The sequence below is a fragment of the Convolutriloba macropyga genome, unplaced genomic scaffold (genome assembly GCF_964194025.1).
Source record: "Convolutriloba macropyga unplaced genomic scaffold, txConMacr16.3 SCAFFOLD_2524, whole genome shotgun sequence".
NCBI lineage: Eukaryota > Metazoa > Xenacoelomorpha > Acoela > Convolutidae > Convolutriloba > Convolutriloba macropyga.
In genome coordinates, this window is record NW_027449831.1 from 27501 (window position 1) to 33748 (window position 6248).

The following is a 6248-nucleotide window of genomic DNA, read 5'->3' on the forward strand; positions in this document are numbered from 1 at the left end:
CTTGCTACAAATGTTCGGTTGTGTTCTAAATTAGCTGAAGTAAGCTGAAGAGAAAAGCGAGAAAAGCGCTCCCAAATGGCCTAACACTGGCAGCCAATCAGAGTGCGAGAAAAGCGCTCCCAAATGGCCTAACACTGGCAGCCAATCAGAGTGCGAGAAAAGCGCTCCCAAATGGCCTAACACTGGCAGCCAATCAGAGTGCGAGAAAAGCGCTCCCAAATGGCCTAACAGTGGCAGCCAATCAGAGTGCGAGAAAAGCGCTCCCAAATGGCCTAACAGTGGCAGCCAATCAGAGTGCGAGAAAAGCGCTCCCAAATGGCCTAACAGTGGCAGCCAATCAGAGTGCGAGAAAAGCGCTCCCAAATGGCCTAACAGTGGCAGCCAATCAGAGTGCGAGAAAAGCGCTCCCAAATGGCCTAACAGTGGCAGCCAATCAGAGTGCGAGAAAAGCGCTCCCAAATGGCCTAACAGTGGCAGCCAATCAGAGTGCGAGAAAAGCGCTCCCAAATGGCCTAACAGTGGCAGCCAATCAGAGTGCGAGAAAAGCGCTCCCAAATGGCCTAACAGTGGCAGCCAATCAGAGTGCGAGAAAAGCGCTCCCAAATGGCCTAACAGTGGCAGCCAATCAGAGTGCGAGAAAAGCGCTCCCAAATGGCCTAACAGTGGCAGCCAATCAGAGTGCGAGAAAAGCGCTCCCAAATGGCCTAACAGTGGCAGCCAATCAGAGTGCGAGAAAAGCGCTCCCAAATGGCCTAACAGTGGCAGCCAATCAGAGTGCGAGAAAAGCGCTCCCAAATGGCCTAACAGTGGCAGCCAATCAGAGTGCGAGAAAAGCGCTCCCAAATGGCCTAACAGTGGCAGCCAATCAGAGTGCGAGAAAAGCGCTCCCAAATGGCCTAACAGTGGCAGCCAATCAGAGTGCGAGAAAAGCGCTCCCAAATGGCCTAACAGTGGCAGCCAATCAGAGTGCGAGAAAAGCGCTCCCAAATGGCCTAACAGTGGCAGCCAATCAGAGTGCGAGAAAAGCGCTCCCAAATGGCCTAACAGTGGCAGCCAATCAGAGTGCGAGAAAAGCGCTCCCAAATGGCCTAACAGTGGCAGCCAATCAGAGTGCGAGAAAAGCGCTCCCAAATGGCCTAACAGTGGCAGCCAATCAGAGTGCGAGAAAAGCGCTCCCAAATGGCCTAACAGTGGCAGCCAATCAGAGTGCGAGAAAAGCGCTCCCAAATGGCCTAACAGTGGCAGCCAATCAGAGTGCGAGAAAAGCGCTCCCAAATGGCCTAACAGTGGCAGCCAATCAGAGTGCGAGAAAAGCGCTCCCAAATGGCCTAACAGTGGCAGCCAATCAGAGTGCGAGAAAAGCGCTCCCAAATGGCCTAACAGTGGCAGCCAATCAGAGTGCGAGAAAAGCGCTCCCAAATGGCCTAACAGTGGCAGCCAATCAGAGTGCGAGAAAAGCGCTCCCAAATGGCCTAACAGTGGCAGCCAATCAGAGTGCGAGAAAAGCGCTCCCAAATGGCCTAACAGTGGCAGCCAATCAGAGTGCGAGAAAAGCGCTCCCAAATGGCCTAACAGTGGCAGCCAATCAGAGTGCGAGAAAAGCGCTCCCAAATGGCCTAACAGTGGCAGCCAATCAGAGTGCGAGAAAAGCGCTCCCAAATGGCCTAACAGTGGCAGCCAGCTAGAGCTAGCTTAAGTTAGCTTGGGTTAGCTTGAGTTAGCTTTAATTAGCTTTAATTAGCTTAAGCTAGCTTAAGTTAGCTTGGGTTAGCTTGAGTTAGCTTGAGCTAGCTTGAGTTAGCTTGAATTAGCTTGAGTTAGCTTGAATTAGCTTGAGTTAGCTTGAGTTAGCTTGAATTAGCTTGAGTTAGCTTGAGTTAGCTCGGGTTAGCTTGAGTTTGACTTCATTAACCCAAGTTAGCTTGGGTTAACTTCATTAAGTTAGCTTGAACTAGCTTGAGTTAGCTTGAGTTAGCTTGAGTTAGCTAGCTTGAATTAGCTTGAGTTAGCTTGAGTTAGCTTGAATTAGCTTGAGTTAGCTTGAGTTAGCTCGGGTTAGCTTGAGTTTGACTTCATTAACCCAAGTTAGCTTGGGTTAACTTCATTAAGTTAGCTTGAACTAGCTTGAGTTAGCTTGAGTTAGCTTGAGTTAGCTTGAGTTAGCTTGAGTTAGCTTGTCTTAGCTTTAGCTAGCTTGAGTTAGCTTGAACTAGCTTTAGCTACCTTGAGTTAGCTTGAGTTAGCTCGGGTTAGCTTGAGTTAGCTTGAGTTAGCTTGAGTTAGCTTTAGCTAGCTTGAGTTAGCTTGAGTTAGCTTGAGTTAGCTTGAGTTAGCTTGAATTAGCTTGAGTTAGCTTGAGTTAGCTTTAGCTAGCTTGGGTTAGCTTGAGCTAGCTTGAGTTAGCTCGGGTTAGCTTGAGTTAGCTTGAGTTAGCTTTAGCTAGCTTGAGTTAGCTTGAGTTAGCTTGAGTTAGCTTGAGTTAGCTTTAGCTAGCTTGAGTTAGCTTGAACTAGCTTGAGTTAGCTTGAGCTAGCTTGAGTTAGCTTGAGTTAGCTTGAGTTAGCTTTAGCTAGCTTGAGTTAGCTTGAACTAGCTTTAGTTAGCTTGAGTTAGCTTGAGTTAGCTTGAGTTAGCTTGAGTTAGCTTGTCTTAGCTTTAGCTAGCTTGAGTTAGCTTGAACTAGCTTTAGCTACCTTGAGTTAGCTTGAGTTAGCTCGGGTTAGCTTGAGTTAGCTTGAGTTAGCTTGAGTTAGCTTTAGCTAGCTTGAGTTAGCTTGAGTTAGCTTGAGTTAGCTTGAACTAGCTTGAGTTAGCTTGAGTTAGCTTGAGTTAGCTTGAGTTAGCTTGAGTTAGCTTGAGTTAGCTTGTCTTAGCTTTAGCTAGCTTGAGTTAGCTTGAACTAGCTTTAGCTACCTTGAGTTAGCTTGAGTTAGCTCGGGTTAGCTTGAGTTAGCTTGAGTTAGCTTGAGTTAGCTTTAGCTAGCTTGAGTTAGCTTGAGTTAGCTTGAGTTAGCTTGAGTTAGCTTGAATTAGCTTGAGTTAGCTTGAGTTAGCTTTAGCTAGCTTGGGTTAGCTTGAGCTAGCTTGAGTTAGCTCGGGTTAGCTTGAGTTAGCTTGAGTTAGCTTTAGCTAGCTTGAGTTAGCTTGAGTTAGCTTGAGTTAGCTTGAGTTAGCTTTAGCTAGCTTGAGTTAGCTTGAACTAGCTTGAGTTAGCTTGAGCTAGCTTGAGTTAGCTTGAGTTAGCTTGAGTTAGCTTTAGCTAGCTTGAGTTAGCTTGAACTAGCTTGAGTTAGCTTGAGTTAGCTTGAGTTAGCTTGTCTTAGCTTTAGCTAGCTTGAGCTAGCTTGAACTAGCTTTAGCTACCTTGAGTTAGCTTGAGTTAGCTCGGGTTAGCTTGAGTTAGCTTGAGTTAGCTTGAGTTAGCTTTAGCTAGCTTGAGTTAGCTTGAGTTAGCTTGAGTTAGCTTGAACTAGCTTGAGTTAGCTTGAGTTAGCTTGAGTTAGCTTGAGTTAGCTTGAGTTAGCTTGTCTTAGCTTTAGCTAGCTTGAGTTAGCTTGAACTAGCTTTAGCTACCTTGAGTTAGCTTGAGTTAGCTCGGGTTAGCTTGAGTTAGCTTGAGTTAGCTTGAGTTAGCTTTAGCTAGCTTGAGTTAGCTTGAGTTAGCTTGAGTTAGCTTGAGTTAGCTTGAATTAGCTTGAGTTAGCTTGAGTTAGCTTTAGCTAGCTTGGGTTAGCTTGAGCTAGCTTGAGTTAGCTCGGGTTAGCTTGAGTTAGCTTGAGTTAGCTTTAGCTAGCTTGAGTTAGCTTGAGTTAGCTTGAGTTAGCTTGAGTTAGCTTTAGCTAGCTTGAGTTAGCTTGAACTAGCTTGAGTTAGCTTGAGCTAGCTTGAGTTAGCTTGAGTTAGCTTGAGTTAGCTTTAGCTAGCTTGAGTTAGCTTGAACTAGCTTGAGTTAGCTTGAGTTAGCTTGAGTTAGCTTGTCTTAGCTTTAGCTAGCTTGAGCTAGCTTGAACTAGCTTTAGCTACCTTGAGTTAGCTTGAGTTAGCTCGGGTTAGCTTGAGTTAGCTTGAGTTAGCTTGAGTTAGCTTTAGCTAGCTTGAGTTAGCTTGAGTTAGCTTGAGTTAGCTTGAACTAGCTTGAGTTAGCTTGAGTTAGCTTGAGTTAGCTTGAGTTAGCTTGAGTTAGCTTGTCTTAGCTTTAGCTAGCTTGAGTTAGCTTGAACTAGCTTTAGCTACCTTGAGTTAGCTTGAGTTAGCTCGGGTTAGCTTGAGTTAGCTTGAGTTAGCTTGAGTTAGCTTTAGCTAGCTTGAGTTAGCTTGAGTTAGCTTGAGTTAGCTTGAGTTAGCTTGAATTAGCTTGAGTTAGCTTGAGTTAGCTTTAGCTAGCTTGGGTTAGCTTGAGCTAGCTTGAGTTAGCTCGGGTTAGCTTGAGTTAGCTTGAGTTAGCTTTAGCTAGCTTGAGTTAGCTTGAGTTAGCTTGAGTTAGCTTGAGTTAGCTTTAGCTAGCTTGAGTTAGCTTGAACTAGCTTGAGTTAGCTTGAGCTAGCTTGAGTTAGCTTGAGTTAGCTTGAGTTAGCTTGAGTTAGCTTGAGTTAGCTTGTCTTAGCTTTAGCTAGCTTGAGTTAGCTTGAACTAGCTTTAGCTACCTTGAGTTAGCTTGAGTTAGCTCGGGTTAGCTTGAGTTAGCTTGAGTTAGCTTGAGTTAGCTTTAGCTAGCTTGAGTTAGCTTGAGTTAGCTTGAGTTAGCTTGAACTAGCTTGAGTTAGCTTGAGTTAGCTTGAGTTAGCTTGAGTTAGCTTGAGTTAGCTTGTCTTAGCTTTAGCTAGCTTGAGTTAGCTTGAACTAGCTTTAGCTACCTTGAGTTAGCTTGAGTTAGCTCGGGTTAGCTTGAGTTAGCTTGAGTTAGCTTGAGTTAGCTTTAGCTAGCTTGAGTTAGCTTGAGTTAGCTTGAGTTAGCTTGAGTTAGCTTGAATTAGCTTGAGTTAGCTTGAGTTAGCTTTAGCTAGCTTGGGTTAGCTTGAGCTAGCTTGAGTTAGCTCGGGTTAGCTTGAGTTAGCTTGAGTTAGCTTTAGCTAGCTTGAGTTAGCTTGAGTTAGCTTGAGTTAGCTTGAGTTAGCTTTAGCTAGCTTGAGTTAGCTTGAACTAGCTTGAGTTAGCTTGAGCTAGCTTGAGTTAGCTTGAGTTAGCTTGAGTTAGCTTTAGCTAGCTTGAGTTAGCTTGAACTAGCTTGAGTTAGCTTGAGCTAGCTTGAGTTAGCTTGAGTTAGCTTGAGTTAGCTTTAGCTAGCTTGAGTTAGCTTGAACTAGCTTGAGTTAGCTTGAGTTAGCTTGAGTTAGCTTGAGTTAGCTTGTCTTAGCTTTAGCTAGCTTGAGCTAGCTTGAACTAGCTTTAGCTACCTTGAGTTAGCTTGAGTTAGCTCGGGTTAGCTTGAGTTAGCTTGAGTTAGCTTGAGTTAGCTTGAGCTAGCTTGAGTTAGCTTGAGTTAGCTTGAGTTAGCTTTAGCTAGCTTGAGTTAGCTTGAACTAGCTTGAGTTAGCTTGAGCTAGCTTGAGTTAGCTTGAGTTAGCTTGAGTTAGCTTTAGCTAGCTTGAGTTAGCTTGAACTAGCTTGAGTTAGCTTGAGTTAGCTTGAGTTAGCTTGAGTTAGCTTGAATTAGCTTGAGTTAGCTTGAGTTAGCTTTAGCTAGCTTGGGTTAGCTTGAGCTAGCTTGAGTTAGCTCGGGTTAGCTTGAGTTAGCTTGAGTTAGCTTTAGCTAGCTTGAGTTAGCTTGAGTTAGCTTGAGTTAGCTTGAGTTAGCTTTAGCTAGCTTGAGTTAGCTTGAGCTAGCTGAGTTAGCTTGAGTTAGCTAGCTTGAGCTTGAGCTAGCTAGCTAGCTTGAGCTTGAGCTAGCTAGCTCGCTTGAGCTTGAGCTTGAGCTAGCTAGCTTGAGCTTGAGCTAGCTAGCTAGCTTGAGCTTGAGCTTGAGCTAGCTGGCTTGAGCTTGAGCTAGCTAGCTTGAGCTTGAGCTAGCTAGCTAGCTAGCTTGAGCTTGAGCTTGAGCTAGCTAGCTAGCTTGAGCTAGCTATCTAGCTTGAGCTTGAGCTAGCTAGCTAGCTTGAGCTTGAGCTTGAGCTTGAGCTAGCTGGCTTGAGCTTGAGCTAGCTAGCTTGAGCTTGAGCTAGCTAGCTAGCTTGAGCTTGAGCTTGAGCTAGCTGGCTTGAGCTTGAGCTAGCTAGCTTGAGCTTGAGCTAGCTAGCTAGCTTGAGCTTGAG